Below are 17,373 nucleotides of genomic sequence, written 5' to 3'. Positions count from 1 at the left end.
TATTTTTGGGCTCTTGGGTTAATGTTTGTTTTCTGTCTATCTGTATTTTGTTTTTTCCATTTTTATAATTTTTTGGTCGAGTGTAGCTATTCACCTATCATTGCAGATTATGTTGGCACAGCATGGGATGGTTGGATGCATAAAAAAAAAAAAAATGTTAAGGGAAGATACTTTATTGAAATTGGATGTATTTATGCATAAGCTATGTAAAGCACTTGAATATTGGCATTATAAATTTCTGACACGCTATATTGATGAGATAAACCCTAGTGGATTGAGAATCCAAACTTTTCCCAATCTGCCTAATATGTTACTAGCGTTCAAAAATGCTTGGGAACAGAATTTACAAAAACGTTCCAGGAAAATGATGGAACTGTTGGTGGCTGAATAGATGAAAAACATCAAGGAAGTAGATGAGGAAATTAAACAGCTATATACTCAGAATAAACTTGTTCTCATCCTTTCTATGGCACAAAATATAAGGAGTTAAGTGACCATCTGGAACAATTTAATGCAGAGTTAATTAGAAAAAAGGAACAGAAATTTGCCAGAGATAAAATTGCTTTTGCTAACAACCAGGCCTATAAAAATGCTCCTCTCAAAATCCTAGACGTCCATGAGCTGGGAGAAGGGGGACCCAGGACACCAAGGGAACCAATAGTGAACAGGAAATTAGGGACTCGCATTTATCTAATGTATCTACCAATTCTCGTTTTTCACAGGGTCATGGCAGACCATGTCAGAGAAATCGCAACCCTCATAAGAAACCTTTCAATCATGAAAATGCACATACACAAACTGGTGGTGGTAAGAAAAGGCCCTTCAACGATCTGCACCTGGTAGAACTATCCTCAAAGCAGGGAACTGACCCCTCTATAGGGGGCCCCAGCACTGCAATGAATAAATCCATTCTTTCTATAAAAGAGCACAATGATAGGGGTGATACTACTGTTGCACAATCTTCCTCTTTACCTAATACATCTACATCAACATTTTTTTCCGGGCCCAAAGAGGGCGGGGTTCCGCCCCCAAAGGAACGGAAACTAAGCAACAACATAGACCAGTACGTAGTGAAGGCGACACAAGGGACATAACTTTAAATGTCATTGATCACTCTTCACGTATCTTGACTGAAGCTGAGATTGAGGTACTTAGTTTAGGACTGACGTTCTGCTCCACCCAAGAGATAAACCATTTTGAGACCATAAAAGGATTTAAATTTGTTTGAAAGCAAACTTGCTTATAAATATTTATTTGATAAAGACAGAAAAAGAAAATTTAAAAACAAATGGACCAATTGAAAAGTTTCTCAGTAAGGGACTTCAAAGCATTAAAAGATCTAACGGATCTATTAGACGAGAACGAGAGATATGAGCTCCAACAGGAGACTCAACGCTCTACAAACACAGGTAACACGTTCAGTTCCCATATAACTGTCAATCTCATACCTCTATGAGGAAAAAATCTGACAAACTCCCCTCATTACAAACCAATCCCGACGTCTGGGTCTTTGTTACACAAGTTAGCAAGGAAATTGAAAATATTGTAATTTGCCCCCATAATGTGGATAATCTATTCCACAAAAACGAGCTCTGATGAGGGAATTATCATTAAACCATGAGATAAAGGAGGCAACATTATCCTACTAGACAAAACCCAATACATTGCCATGTGTCACAGAATCATGGACAGTGGAGATTGGTACAAAAAGATCTCAAGCGAATGTGTAGAAAAATTTCAAAAATAATTTTATTTTCTTCTCTTGGATGCCTTTCATCACGGCATCATTGAGAAGGATTTATATGAAGCAATCCTTGTGAAGCATCCTAAAACCCCGACTTTCTATTTCCTACCTAAAACACATACAAATATTTTATGTCCCCCTGTGAGGCCAATTATATCGGGCAATGGTGCCCACACCAAATTGGCTAGTCAATTAGTTGATAAGTACCTAAGCCCACATGTAGTGTCCCTTGCCTCATATGTCCAAGATGCACCAGATCTACGGCGCCTTGAGAATATACATGTACCCAAGGACACTGTCCTCTTAGCTATTGATATTGAGGCACTGTAAAGTAGTATCCCCCATTCTTCGGGTCTCTCTGTTGTGCAGGAGTATCTGAAAGAAAGAGATCAAGACTCTTGGTCATTCAGGCAATTCATCTTGTCTATTCTTGAGCATATCCTACACTGTAATGTATTTTACCTTTGATGGTTCCCACTACCTCCCAGGGGCAGGGGGTAGTGATCGGGACCTCCTGTGCCCCATCGTATGCCGACCTGTACCTGGGAGGGGTGGGAACAAACACTTTTTTCAGACGAGAGATATGCCAACACTGGGATCATATCCTTATGTGGAATCGTTACATAGACCACTTAAGAAAGCCTATAAAAGGACACTTAAACAATCTAGACAACACATCGACATGAACCCGAGGGGTGGTGACTTTGATAAAAAGATTTTACAAAGGGAAATGTGATGGATCCACATTTTAAAGGATACCACCCCTCCGGGCCTTACTGATGCAATGAGTTACAAACTATTTTTTTTAAATTTGGGTTTTGTTTTGTGGGTGCTTCCTTCCTCCCCCTTTTTTTTGTTTTTGTTTTTTTTTTTGTAGCGTTATGTTGCTTTTTTAGTACCTGTGTCTGTCTTGTTATTTGTATATATGTGGTCCATTTTTGCACAATATCTGCCTGTTGGCCGATGGGTCAGAGAGTGGCACCCTGATCTTAGATCTATATACAATGGGGATGGAAAGTATTCAGACCCCCTTAAATTTTTCACTTTGTTAAATTGCAGCCATTTGCTAAAATCATTTAAGTTCATTTTTTTTCCTCATTAATGTACACACAGCACCCCATATTGACAGAAAAACACAGAATTGTTGACATTTTTGCAGATTTATTAAAAAAGAAAAACTGAAATATCACATGGTCCCAAGTATTCAGACCCTTTGCTCAGTATTTAGTAGAAGCACCCTTTTGATCTAATACAGCCATGAGTCTTTTTGGGATAGATGCAACAAGTTTTTCACACCTGGATTTGGGGATCCTCTGCCATTCCTCCTTGCAGATCCTCTCCAGTTCTGTCAGGTTGGATGGTAAACGTTGGTGGACAGCCATTTTTAAGGTCTCTCCAGAGATGCTCAATTGGGTTTAAGTCAGGGCTCTGGCTGGGCCATTCAAGAACAGTCACAGAGTTGTTGTGAAGCCACTCCTTCATTATTTTAGCTGTGTGCTTAGGGTCATTGTCTTGTTGGAAGGTAAACCTTCAGCCCAGTCTGAGGTCCTGAGCACTCTGGAGAAGGTTTTCGTCCAGGTTATCCCTGTACTTGGCCGCATTCATCTTTCCCTCGATTGCAACCAGTCTTCCTGTCCCTGTAGCTCAAAAACACCCCCACAGCATGATGCTGCCACCACCATGCTTCACTGTTGGGACTGTATTGGACAGGTGATGAGCAGTGCCTGGTTTTCTCCACACATACCGCTTAGAATTAAGGCCAAAAAGTTCTATCTTGGTCTCATCAGACCAGAGAATCTTATTTCTCACCATCTTGAAGTCCTTCAGGTGTTTTTTTAGCAAACTCCATGCAGGCTTTCATGTGTCTTGCACTGAGGAGAGGCTTCCGTCGGGCCACTCTGCCATAAAGCCCCGACTGGTGGAGGGCTGCAGTGATGGTTGACTTTCTACAACTTTCTCCCATCTCCCGACTGCATCTCTGGAGTTCAGCCACAGTGATCTTTGGGTTCTTCTTTACCTCTCTCACCAAGGCTCTTCTCCCCCGATAGCTCAGTTTGGCTGGACGGCCAGCTCTAGGAAGGGTTCTGGTCGTCCCAAACATCTTCCATTTAAGGATTATGGAGGCCACTATGCTCTTAGGAACCTTAAGTGCAGCAGACATTTTTTTGTAATATTGGCCAGATCTGTGCCTTGCCACAATTCTGTCTCTGAGCTCTTCAGGCAGTTCCTTTTGAGCTCATGATTCTCATTTGCTCTGACATGCTCTGTGAGCTGTAAAGTCTTATATAGACAGGTGTGTGGCTTTCCTAATCAAGTCCAATCAGTATAATCAAACACAGCTGGACTCAAATGAAGGTGTAGAACCATCTCAAGGCTGATCAGAAGAAATGGACAACACCTGAGTTAAATATATGAGTGTCACAGCAAAGGGTCTGAATACTTAGGACCATGTGATATTTCAGTTTTTCTTTTTTAATAAATCTGCAAAAATGTCAACAATTCTGTGTTTTTCTGTCAATATGGGGTGCTGTGTGTACATTAATGAGGAAAAAAAATAACTTAAATAATTTTAGCAAATGGCTGCAATATAACAAAGAGTGAAAAATTTAAGGGGGTCTGAATACTTTCCGTCCCCACTGTATATATATCTATATATGTTATGATTTAATACGGGTAGTTGCATTATGAGATCGGTGGTGGCACTTGGTTTTTTCATGATTTGGAGTATTGCTTGTGTTGCCTGTCCCTCCACTGTGTTGCTCAGGCTGTTTTCATTGTCTGTGTTACCTGGGACAGTTGCACTTCTGTGTGGAGCATCTGTCCATTTCCTGCTCTCCTGTGTCTACTTCCGGTTTGGCGTGGTGCCACCATTTACGCAGAAGTGACGCGAATGGTGCATCACGGCGTTATGCTGTTCTGCCCATGGTTGGTGAGTGCCGCACCCCGCCCTTGATTGGCGGATGCTGTGAGTCCGGCGCTAGACGTCACGCTGCCCCACACATGTCTAGGCGGATGCCATGATTGTTTGACGCCAAACAAACAATATAAGAGGTGTCTATTCATTTGGACAGTGTTGAACCAGTGGGGACACCCGTGGCTGTATCCTGTATTAGGTGAGCACAATAGGTTCGGGGGAGCACACTCTGTGATGCTTACATTTCAATTGGCAGTATATGTAGCAGCTTATACTGGCATACTAGAAACATACATGTCTTTTTCCCAATCTGCTTTTTGTTTTTGTTTTAGACTCCCATATCCCACTTGGGAATTTATGGGTGCAACCATATACATTGGTAGCCCCCCCTCAATAGGAGGAAGCCTTGGATAAGCATATATAAGGTGTGCAATATGTTAGACTCTAGATTGATTTATACATACAATCTTCAATACTTTACCTAATATACAATAATATACGTTTTAGGCTCTGGCCAGCATACCAAGCTGAGGACTGGAAATATATCTGAGTGGATACACCTAGTTACCAATTGAGCCTTCTATCCTTGATTGGGGGCAAGCGTATTTATTTCAGGAGCGGGCTGGGAAGTTGGCCGCCGCGTCCTTAACAACCGATGAGTCATCAGGTGTCAGTGGGTTTTTCACCGCTGACAGCTGAATGTAAAAAAGTTATTGCCGGCAAAATAAATTGTGAAAAAAAAACAATGCATGAGGCCCCCCCCCATCCATACCAAGCCCTTTGGGATAAATAATGTCCCCCCCTAATTACACCGCCCACTGGACCCGAAAAAAATCTCTGCACTCGTCGAAGGCCAACCACCGCAGTTCCTCTGTCCGACAGTAAGGCCCCTTTCAGACTGGGATGGGAGGTGCGTCGGCTGTAAAGCGCCGCTATTATTAGCGGCGCTTTACCGTCGTTTTACCCCCTGCCAGCGTCCGAGAAAGGGTTTAAAACCACCGTAAAGCGCCTCTGCAGAGGCGCTTTGCCGGCGGTATTGCCGCGCTGCTCCATTGATTTCAAAGGGCAGGAGCGGTGTATACAACGCTCCTTCACCGCTCCGAAGATGCTGCTAGCAGGACTTTTTTTCCCGTGCTGCTAGCGCACCACTGCAGTGTGAAAGCCCTCGGGGCTTTCACACTGGAGACACAGCAGCGGCTGTTTCGGGTCGGTTTGCAGGTGCTATTTTTAGCGCAATAGCACCTGCAAACCGCCCCAGTGTGAAAGGGGTCTTAAGGAATTGTCAAAAACTTTGTTTTTTTTCTAAGTGACACTTTTGAGAGTTGTGGGGAAGAGGCCCTTGTCCCCATTAACAGCCCCCCTGCCCCAAAGCACCTCTCCCATGTTGAGTACATGTGGCCTGGTATGGTTCGGGGGGACGCTCGCTCTTCCCCTCCCTTGCATGACCTGCTGGGCTGCATTCTCAGATAAGGGTCTGGTATGGATTTTGGGGGGCACCCCATGTCATTTTTTGGGGGATTTTGGCACGAGGGCCAGGTATGGATTTGGGGGGGGGCCACGCCGTTTTTTTCACAATTTGTTTGCTGGCAATTCTTTATTTTGAAAGCTGATGACTCATCGGTTTTTAAGGACGTGGTGACCAGCTTCCCGGCCAGCTTCTTAGAAACCAGCTATATACAGTGTTTTTAAAGAGGAAAAAAAACACAAAATGCATGAAAACTGCATGCAAAAACGCATAAAAAACCGTGGGTTGCAAAACGCGCCTGAAAAACACATCAACTGCAACCGCATAGATGTGAACCTAGACTGAGTACTTCTATACCTAAACAAGTACAATTGTAACATGTTTTACAGTTGATACAGCATGCAGGAATCATTTTACAGGTAGGTACTCTGGTGGGTTCTAGCCTGGACATTAAATATTATGGTAAAAATAACAACACAACATGCAGCATAAAGTTTGCCAACATATACAGTTGTGCTCATAACTTTACATACCCTGGCAGAATTTGATTTCTTGGCCATTTTCAGAGAATATAAATAACACAAAAACATTTATTTCAGTCATGGTTAGTGTTTGGCTGAAGCCATTTATTATCTATCAACTGTGTTTACTCTTTTTAAATCATATTCACAACAGAAACTACCCAAATTACCCTGATCAAAAGTTTACATACCCTGGTGATTTTGGCCTGATAACATGCACACAAGTTGGGTTTGAATGGCTATTAAAGGTAACCATCCTCACGTGTGATCTGGTTGCTTGTAATTAGTGTGTGTGTATAAAAGGCCAATGAGCTTCTTGACTCCTGACAGACCCTTGCATCTTTCATCCAGTGCTGCACTGACGTTTCTGGATTCTGAGTCATGGGGAAAGCAAAAGAATTGTCAAAGGATCTGTGGATAAAGGTAAAAGGTAGAAAGGTTGAACTGTATAAAAACAGGAAAGAGATATAAAAAGATATCGAAGGAATTGAGAATGCCAATCAGCAGTGTTCAAACTCTAATCAAGAAGTGGAAAATGAGGGGTTCTGTTGAAACCAAACCACGGTCAGGTAGCCCAACTAAAATTACAGCCACAACTGCCAGGAAAATTGCTGGGATGCAAAGAAAAACCCACAAATAACTTCAGGTGAAATACAGGACTCTCTGAAAACATGTGGTGTAGCTGTTTCAAGATGCACAATAAGGAGGTACTTGAAGAAAGATGGGCTGCATGGTCGAGTCGCCAGAAGAAAAACATTACTACGCAAATGCCACAAAGTATCCTGCTTACAATACGCCAAACAGCACAGAGACAAGCCTCAAACCTTCTGGCACAAAGTCATTTGGAGTGATGAGACCAAAATTTAGCTTTTTGGCCACAACCATAAACACTTCTTTAGGAGAGGAGTCAACAAGGCCTTTGATGAAAGGTACACCATTCCTACTGTGAAACACGGAGGTGAATCGCTGATGTTTTGGCGATGTGTGAGCTACAAAGGTACAGGAAATTTGTTCAAAATTGATGGCAAGATGAATGCAGTATGTGTATAATAAAGCAAAGTGGGACTTTAATTGAAGCATAACTGCAAAGTAAATATGCAAGGACATGTTTGATAATTCTTTGTCTACATACAAGATTGGGGGTAGAAAATGTAGCAAATGTAAAAAATTGGTAACACTAGTAGTTAAATATCTTGTATTTCATATATATACACACATATGTTACAACATAGTCCATGGGTAATGGATATATTGACATGAGGTCTACGATAACAGTAATGGTTAAATAACTTGTATTTCATATATATACACACATTCGTTACAACATAGTCTATGGGTAATAGGCATATTAACATGAGGTACATATTTTAAGAAAATAACATAGATCTTAAATTGATTAAGAAATAAAACATTGTAGATAGGATACAAAGTCCAGGGAGAATTCAAACATATGCTTGCAAATGGTAGCATGTAAGTGCTCTACGCGTTTTGTGGAGTTATATCCACTCATCAGGAGCAATTCCAGAGTTAAAATATCTATAGGAGGACAAATGAATACAGGCGGGTCAGCCAAGATAGCACAGAGGCAAAGAGGGGAAGAGGGAAAAACATAGCTTCCCCAAATGTTCTTACCTACAAAGGACTGGTATTAAAAGGTAAAATGTTGACAATTAAGGGCACCGTAGGAAATGCAGTATGTGATCAAAAAATACTGGAGGAACATTTGCATTCATCAGCCAGGAAGCTGCGCATGGGACATACTTGGACATTCCAACATGACAATGATCCAAAACACAAGGCCAAGTCGACCTGTCATTGACCACAGTAGAATAAAGTGAAGGTTTTGGAGTGGCCATCTCAGTCTTCTGACCTCAATATCATTGAGCCACTCTGGGGAGACCTCAAACATGCAGTTCCTGCAAGAGAGCCCAAGAAATTACAGGAACTGGAGGCTTTTTGCCTCATCCAATACTACAAAAGACTTCAAGCTGTCATTGATGTTAAAGGGGGCAATACACGATATTAAGAACTGGGGTATGTAAACTTTTGATCAGGGTCATTTGGGTAGTTTCTGTTGTGATTATGATTTAAAAGGAGTAAACACAGTTGATTGATAAAAAAATGGCTTCAGCCAAACGCTAACCATGAGTGAAAGAAAAGTTTTTGTGTTATTTATATTCTCTAAAAAATGGCCAAGAAATCATAAATTCTGCCAGGGTATGTAAACTTAGGAGCACAACGGTATATTTAGTTCAGGAGAAAATAAGAGATTTCCAGCTACATTTTAAAGGGTCAGTCAACTGAAGAGCAGATGCTGAAGAGTTTAATTACCTAAATGGTTTCCTATATCTCTCTCAATGTGATAGTGACATTTCTGTACTATACCTGTACTCACTAGAAAAACAGTAAGGCTGATTTCACGCTATTCGGTCACTAGCGGAGCGCTTTTAACCCCCCACTAGCGGCCGAATAAAGGGTTAAATGCACCCGTGTAGCGCCACTGCCGAAGCGCTTTGTAGGCACTTTGGCAGCTGTACCCTTTCATTTTATTGGGCAGAAGCAGTGGAGGAGCGGTGTATACACCGCTCCGCCACCACCCCAAAGATGCTGCTTGCTGGATCTTCCTAGCAGAAAACAAAGACAGCAATAAAAACCTGATGGTGTTATTTTTCATATCACCTCAACTAAAAAAATGACTTTAGACACACTTCAAGTACAAAATGAAATAAATTATAGATCCACAGAGAAAGCGTCAACAGAAACTACATGCTTAATAATACTTTTAATGTACTTTTTTTCTTTTTCACTTTAATAGGTCTTACTAATACCTTTACATGTATGCCGAAGAGGATTAAAAAAATGTGCTTTTATATAGAGGTTACTTGTGTTTTAAGTGTAATTGTCCTTTTATATGAACAAGCAAATGTGCAACTCCATGATTAGCCCACAGTGTAATCTCTAGATTTATTAATGTGTTCAAATTTACATCTGTTTGCTCAGTATGAGATCAGAATACAGTGATTAAAATTAATTAGGTTAAGTAAAGTTTATTCCCTCTGAGGGCTGCTGTTTGAAGACTGAGTTAAAAAACTTTAGGTAATGTTAGCTCTTAATAGAGCAATATCTTTAGCCTGGGCAAAGAAAACAGACTGTGGAAGCCGATTAAAAAACACATTTCATAGGCAGTAAAACTATCAAGTGTTTACTGTGCACATGGGGTCCTAACCCCCTTAATGGATGTATGCCATCTATTATGCAATTTATGCTTGACTGACAACTGCAGGCATAAAATATTGAGTTTTGTTGGGAGCAAAAAAAATCTTTTTTTTTTTTTTCATTTTGGACAGAGCAAGGGAGGGTTATAACCCCTGTCACATTTTGTTTCGCCATCTGTGTCCCATTGAGGAGATTTCACTTCACTTCCTGTCCAATAGCCAAACAGGAGAGGAAATCCCTGCAAATTAAGGGAATTTCTTGGGGACCCCCAGATCACCAGAACTAGTGTCCCCATTGGAAGATTTCCCCTCTACTACTTTTCTGGGGACATTTGGGATTTTCTTTTATTTTCACTTTAAATGATAATGATAAACAGGACAAATAGAGAGTGTTAATCTCCCTAACGGAAACACAGTCAGCAATAAAAACCTGACAATCATTTAAATCTCTCTCTGCTCTGTCCAAAACAAAAAAAAAAGTTTCGCCATTAGGCTTCATGTACACAGCATTTTAAAACCTCTGCTGAACTATGGAACTTGACAGCTAGTATCTGACGTTTAAAAACATCCGTTGTGCTGCGTTTACATGCCGCGTTTAGCCGTGTTTGTGTTTAAAAGCGTTTTTTTGCATTGTAAATGGTCAGAAATGTATCTCCGTTAAAAACACCTATAAACGAAATGCAGCTAAATGAGAGTTGTTTAGAAGCATTTGGCGTTTCAAATGCCTCTGAATATCCCTCATTTCCAAAAAATGCTTTTAACCTCAACTGCCTAGAAACGACTATAAACGACTCAGTGTACATGTGCTGATAAGATAACATAGAGAAGAAAAAAACCCAACTGCTTCTAAACATCCGTTTACCAGCAGCAGTGTACATGAGGCCTTAGTTATACTTTAAGTTTTAACAAAAACTATATAGGGCAAGGGCCTAAGGCTTCATGTACACGGGACGTTTTTACAACCTTTCCTGAACGATTTAACTTGACAGATAGTAACCCACATTTAAAATGCCCGTTTTGCAGCGTTTACATGCCACGTTTAGCTGCGTTTTGCTGCATTTGCGTTTAGAAGCGTTTCAAAAAAATTTTTTATTATTTTTAAATGGCCAAAAACGCAAAACGGCTATAAACAAAACACTGCTAAATGCGGGTTACCGCGCTTCGCCACGTTTAGCTGCATTTAGCGTCTGAGACGTCAGAAACTTTGGCATGTGAACTCTTTTTTTTGCCTTCAAAAAAAGGCCTATAAACGCAACTGCCTAAAAACGACAGTAAACGAACCTGTGTACATGAACACATCAGATAGCATTGAATGAGTTCAGGGGCACTTGAAAAAGTGTCCAACTGCCTCTGAACGTCTGTTTAGCAGCAGCAGTGTACATGGGGCCTTAATAACAGATCTTTGACTTCATATGCAATCACATACACCTCTTACAATATATAGTATAGTTGTTGGTAAATGTGTTTATTTAACAGATGAAATCTAAGGAAAATTTTATTATGTGTAGCCAATATAACCTCCATTGTGAATGCATTAACGCATCCAAAATGGTATTGCAGTGTAATTATTACTTTCCTAGCAATACAGCAGAAATGCATAGGGCATACACAGTTCATATGATTCAGGCATTGCTAAACATTCAATGACTGTTTTACTGGAGAAATATCAGCATCAGATACCTTTTTTTTGTAAGGGATACCCATTTTTTGTGGAACACTCTCCAAGCACCCATCTATGCTGATGTGCATGTAGACTACTAGAAGAGAGGCAAGATGCCACACCCACAACTCCTATGGTTATAGCAACTTTAATGCCTAGTGTGCCATAATTTGGAACAGAAAGGCACTACTTAATTAGAGGTTTTTGTTCATGAAAAAAAGTCCTGAACCAGCAATACATGAAAATTCTACACGAATGTACTTCTTGCTGAAGGTGATCAAAGACATACAGGAAATTTTACCTGGGTTTGAGGAGTTTGCAAGGTTTTACTAAAACTAAACTATAGCTTCATCTAAATGCACAAAGACAGGTATTCTACAATGTGACCTACTGTACAGCACTGAATTTAAAGATAGTGGATAGGAGTGCTTCTGCTAAAAAAGTCCTCAAGATGCTTAGATCATTGGGGTCATCCAAGGTAAAAGCTGGTGGAGCACTCGACCAGCACTTTTAGAAGAGAAGCAGGCTCTGGGTGAATAGACATGAACAAAGAAAGGCACTTCTAAGTGCAGTAAGCCAGCATTTTTATTAGAATATCATAGGTAAAAACACTAAAACCGCATACACATGAGCGGAATGTCCGACAGAGAAAGTCCAATTTCGAAGCTTTTCATCATCTATTCTGATCGTGTGTATGCCTCATCTGACTTTTTTTTTTCTCGAAAATTCTGATGGACCTAGAAAATGAACATGTTCTAAATATTTCCGACGGAACCGATTCCTATCAGGAAAAGCGCTCGTCTGTATGCTGTTCCGACGGACCAAAAACGACGCATGCTCTGAAGCAAGTACGAGACGGAAGCTATTGGCTACTGGCTACTGAACTTCCTTTTTCCAGTCCCGTCGTACGTGCTGTATGTCACCTCATTCTGGACGGTCGGACTTTGGTCAGACTTTGGTTTGACCGTGTGTAGGCAAGACCGCTTGAATGAAATTCTGTCAGAGTTCCGTCTGAGAAACCTTCAGAGTTTATTCCGACGGTAAAACCGGTCGTGTGTACAGGGCATTACGGTATGTAAAAGAAAACAAGCTCATCAGTTCATTACGTGCTCCTGTGATGGTACTCCCTGCAGACCAGCAGCTGTAGAGACGAAGGGTCTGTGAGAGCAAGATGGCCGCCGCACTTCTGGAACCACCATGGCCGGAAGTGACGTCAGAAAGGGCCGGTGATGCGTTCCAGTGCATGCTCAGAAGCTTCTTCTTCAAAACCTAAGCCCTGAAGTAATGACCTGGATTATAAGGGGAAGGGGGCAGAAAGGAAGTAGTTGAATCAACCAATGAGCATGCAAGCTGGGAAGGGACAGTGGGAAGTGCTGACCAGGCTGTGGGAGGGGATTTGGAAGGCAGTGGGCGGCATAGAGCATGGGACAAAACATGTCAGTAGCTGCAAAGAACATACCTAGAATCCAATCATTGTAAACAGAACATTAATGCACACACTTGAGCAAAGCAAACTAGAAATAACAATACGATACACGCTTGGTTATGTGGCTTGACTACAATCAAACTGGTATAATGGAACTGTATGATCAGGACATATCTAAATAAAAAAACAATTCCGTGCGATTAACGACAGATAATGGGGCTGCAAATAAAAGATAATTATATACACACATATACAGTATCTCACAAGTGAGTACACCCCTCACATTTTTGTAAATATTTTATTATATCTTTTCATTTGACAAAACTGAAGAAATTACGCTTTGCTACAAAGTAGTGAGTGTACAGCTTGTATAACAGTGTAAATTTTCTGTCCCCTCAAAATAACCTAACACACAGCCATTAATGTCTAAACCGCTGGCAACAAAAGTGAGTACACCCCTAAGTGAAAATGTCCAAATTGGGCCCAAAGTGTCAATATTTTGTGTGGCCACCATTATTTTCCAGTGCCTTAACATCCTTGGGCATGGAGTTCACCAGAGCTTCACAGGTTGCCACTGGAGTCCTCTTCCACTCCTCCATGATGACATCACGGAGCTGCTGGATGTTAGAGACCTTGCGTTCCTCCACCTTCCATTTGAGGATGCCCCACAGATGCTCAATAGGGTTTATGTCTGGAGACATGCTTGGCCAGTCCATCACCTTTTACCCTCAGCTTCTTTAGCAAGGCAATGGATGTCTTTGAGGTGTGTTTGGGGTCGTTATCATGTTGGAATACTGCCCTTCAGCCCAGTCTCCAAAGGGAGGGGATCATGCTCTGCTTCAGTATGTCACAGTACATGTTCACATTCATGGTTCCCTCAATGAACTGTAACTCCCCAGTGTTGGCAGCAGACCATGACACTCCCACCACCATGCTTGACTGTAGGCAAGACACACTTGTCTTTGTACTCCTCACCTGGTTGCCTCCACACACCCTTGACACCATCTGAAACAAATACGTTTATCTTGGTCTCATCAGACCACAGGACATGGTTCCAGTAATCCATGTCCTTAGTCTGCTTGTCTTCAGCAAACTGTTTGCGGGCTTTCTTATGCATAATCTTTAGATTGAGAGTGAGAGCGATAACACAAAATTTAACACACCTGCTCCTCATTCACACCTGAGACCTTGTAACACTAAAGAGTCACATGAGGGAAATTTTCACTTAGGGGTGTAAGGAAATTTCTGCTTCTAAGACCACCCAGATAGGTTCAGGTAATGCAGGAAGACCTCCGTAGACCCCCAGGCCTGGAGATATCAATAAAGTGACACAGGAGACAGGTTTGCTTAGCCACTTAAAGACATCTAATTAGAAATGGTCAATGATACAGTATTTATGCCGTTTGAGAGGATGGGAGGAGTTTTACTAAACTTATACATGTCATTGAAATGAAAATAGGTTCAGTTAATATTTACCTATTAGCTGGTGTTATAAGACAAAATCTTGCATCATTTTCACTATAAAAGTATATATGTATTCTTAAACAGATGTTGAGGGAAACATTTATCTTATCAAGAACAAACATGAGCTAGGACAAACTCCACATTCTAGCTATATTTAAATTTATATGTAACCCTGAGTTAGACATGTTCTATAGATTACAGCTTAAAGATGATGTGGGTTTCAGTTGAAACTCATATTTGAGTTTTCTCAATTTTCCTGTAAAACATAAGATGGTGTCTTAGAATTAAAATGGAGTCCCTCATGATATGTGCTATGTTCTTTACAATCCCCTCTTTGAGACATTATTATATCGCTCACTACCTTTCACAGTTATGTAATTTTTCTTCTATCATAATACATACTCAGATAAATTCTATTCGCAGCAGCAGGATCAGGGGTTCGGGATGCCTTAACAATTATGCACATTATAAGCTTATAACAGACATATAGGAACAAAACAAAAAGAATAATCATAATTATAGTTATGGCAGCACTTTTTATCCATGCCAAAATTCCTATCCCAGAACTTAGGTTTGCAAAAGGATCCCATGTCTTAGCAATGTTTCTAGCTTCATCTTGTAATTTGCTTACTTCTTTCCGGTGTTGTGCAATTATATCATAATAATCTGGTACCTCAATACTTGTGTTATGAAACCAGGTACAACACTCATAATCTTCTGTGTTTTCACATAACCCAGTTAAAGCAGCACTCATGCTTTCTATGGCTAACTCGTGTAGTTCTAATTGTTTTCTAATTGCCCTAGTTTCTATATTTAATTTAGTAATATCATCAGAATTCTTTTCCATTATTTCATCAATGATTCCAGTGTAATTATTCAACCTTTTCATTAAGTCTATTCCCCACCCAGTCCATGAGGGGAACCAAGCCCATGCCATATCTTTTGTAAGATATAACTCCCTTTTATTGCGGTGTTTGAGGGGGTACCTAGGATGCATGCTAGCTTCAAGGAGGTGTCTTCCCTTGCTATCTCCTACTACGCCCATGATGGGGACTAGGGATGCAAGATAACACCATCCTTGGGGTTCAGTGGGGATCCAAGGGTGACAGATTTTTCCACAACAAATATAAATACTGTTTCCTAGAGCTAAGGATCGTTTGTTGAATATTGTCATCATTTCGTCAGAAAAACTGGAAAAAGTTAAACTCGACAATAATTGTCCTACTGTGGAAGTGGAACTGGAGTTAAGAAAGTTTATTAGAGTGGTGTTTAGGGCAGGTTCTGAAGTATGAAAGAAAGGGCTTTCAATTGAAGTAATTGAAAAGTTAATATTAGCTTGTTGGCAAACTTCAGCTCCGTTTGTGGAGTTTCCCAACCTAAAACACCAGTCTGGGGAATGACTTCTACCAGTAATTTGGAAAGTAAGGGTATTATTTGAAAGTGTTCTTATGACTTCTGTGAGGATGACAGGAGGTGTGCCATTAAGGAGTGGGGTGAAGTTTAGAGGTACTGCCATTAAGGGGATTCTAGCAGTGCTAGGATGGAGTTTACTACATATCCAACATTTTTCAAATCCAGATTTCTGGGCGTAGCTATATTTAAACTTCAACAATAACATTTTATCTGTAAAACTTTCTGAGTTTTCATTTCTCTTGTGTCTGTCATGTGCATTATTCTGTTGTAGAGTGTTAGAGGCCCCACAAATACCCTTTATGAGTCCCAAATCTTCAGAATGATAAATACAGTTAGTTATCAGCCAAGTTGGCAGGAACACAATCAGGGCAGCCCAGCATAGGAGGCACAAGGCCTTCCCAGAAGTCCGTGGTGAAATAAGCGACGTCATCTTGTTCAGAGTCTTGACCACCTGCTTCACTCAGTGCTCGAGGATTTATATCATTTGCTTCACCTCTCTGTGCTTTATCTTTGCCTTGCTTCTTAGGGTCCTGGTTGACCTTCTTTACGCGACTTGCATGAATCCAGGCCTGTTGTCCTTCTACCAAAATAGCTGTGCGGGTGACTGCGATCACTGTGGTTGGGGGTCCGAAGGGATACTCCTGTTTCTTGGTGCGGTTCAATCTCTGGACCACCACGGTGTCACCCACCTGGAAAGGGTGTGTAGGTTCCTGTGAAGAAGAAGGAGAGGTGCGAGCAACATTCCTTTCAACTTTATCCAAAGTTTCAATAAGTTTTTTTACATATTCTTCCTGAATAAGATCTAGGTCCCCTCTTTCTAACATAAGTGGCTGTCTGGCCCATGGGGTGGGGAATGGCCTACCCATTAAGACTTCAAAAGGAGAGTATCCTGTCTTTTTAGAGGGTGTCATTCTTACCTCGGCTAGTACAGCTGGTAGGACCTTCTTCCAATTTGCATACGTACCTCCAGTGGCCTTCCTGATCTTATCTTTAATGGTTCTGTTCATCCTTTCCACTATACCTGAACTCTGGGGGTGGTAAGGAATATGAAACTTCCATTCTATTTTCAGTGTTTTTACCAGGTCTTGACAAACTTTGGCCACAAATGCAGGACCATTGTCAGAGTTGATCTGTAGTGGGCAACCCCACCTTGGGATAATTTCTTGTATCAGAATCCTCACTACTGTTTGTGCATCTTCCTTTGTAGTTACAAACAATTCTATCCATCTTGAGAACATGTCCACTATTATTAGCAAATATTCCTGTCTTTTACCTAGTTTGGGCATGTGTGTAAAATCTATCTGCAGATGAGTGAATGGTGTAGATGGATATATCAGATGTTCGTGTTTTGCTTTGTGAGGGTTGCTAGGGTTATTCCGAATGCATGTGATGCATCTGGAAACATATGCCTTAACGAGAGAGGGAAGACCTGGAATGTAAAAATCCTTATCCAAAAGTTCACATGTGACTTTCCACCCTCTGTGACCTATCCCATGGTATTGTGAAATAAAAATGGGTGCACTGGCTACAGGGATACATGGTCTCTCCTCT

This window comes from Aquarana catesbeiana, linkage group LG04 (assembly GCF_042186555.1).
Source record: "Aquarana catesbeiana isolate 2022-GZ linkage group LG04, ASM4218655v1, whole genome shotgun sequence".
NCBI lineage: Eukaryota > Metazoa > Chordata > Amphibia > Anura > Ranidae > Aquarana > Aquarana catesbeiana.
This window is presented reverse-complemented; position numbering follows the sequence as displayed.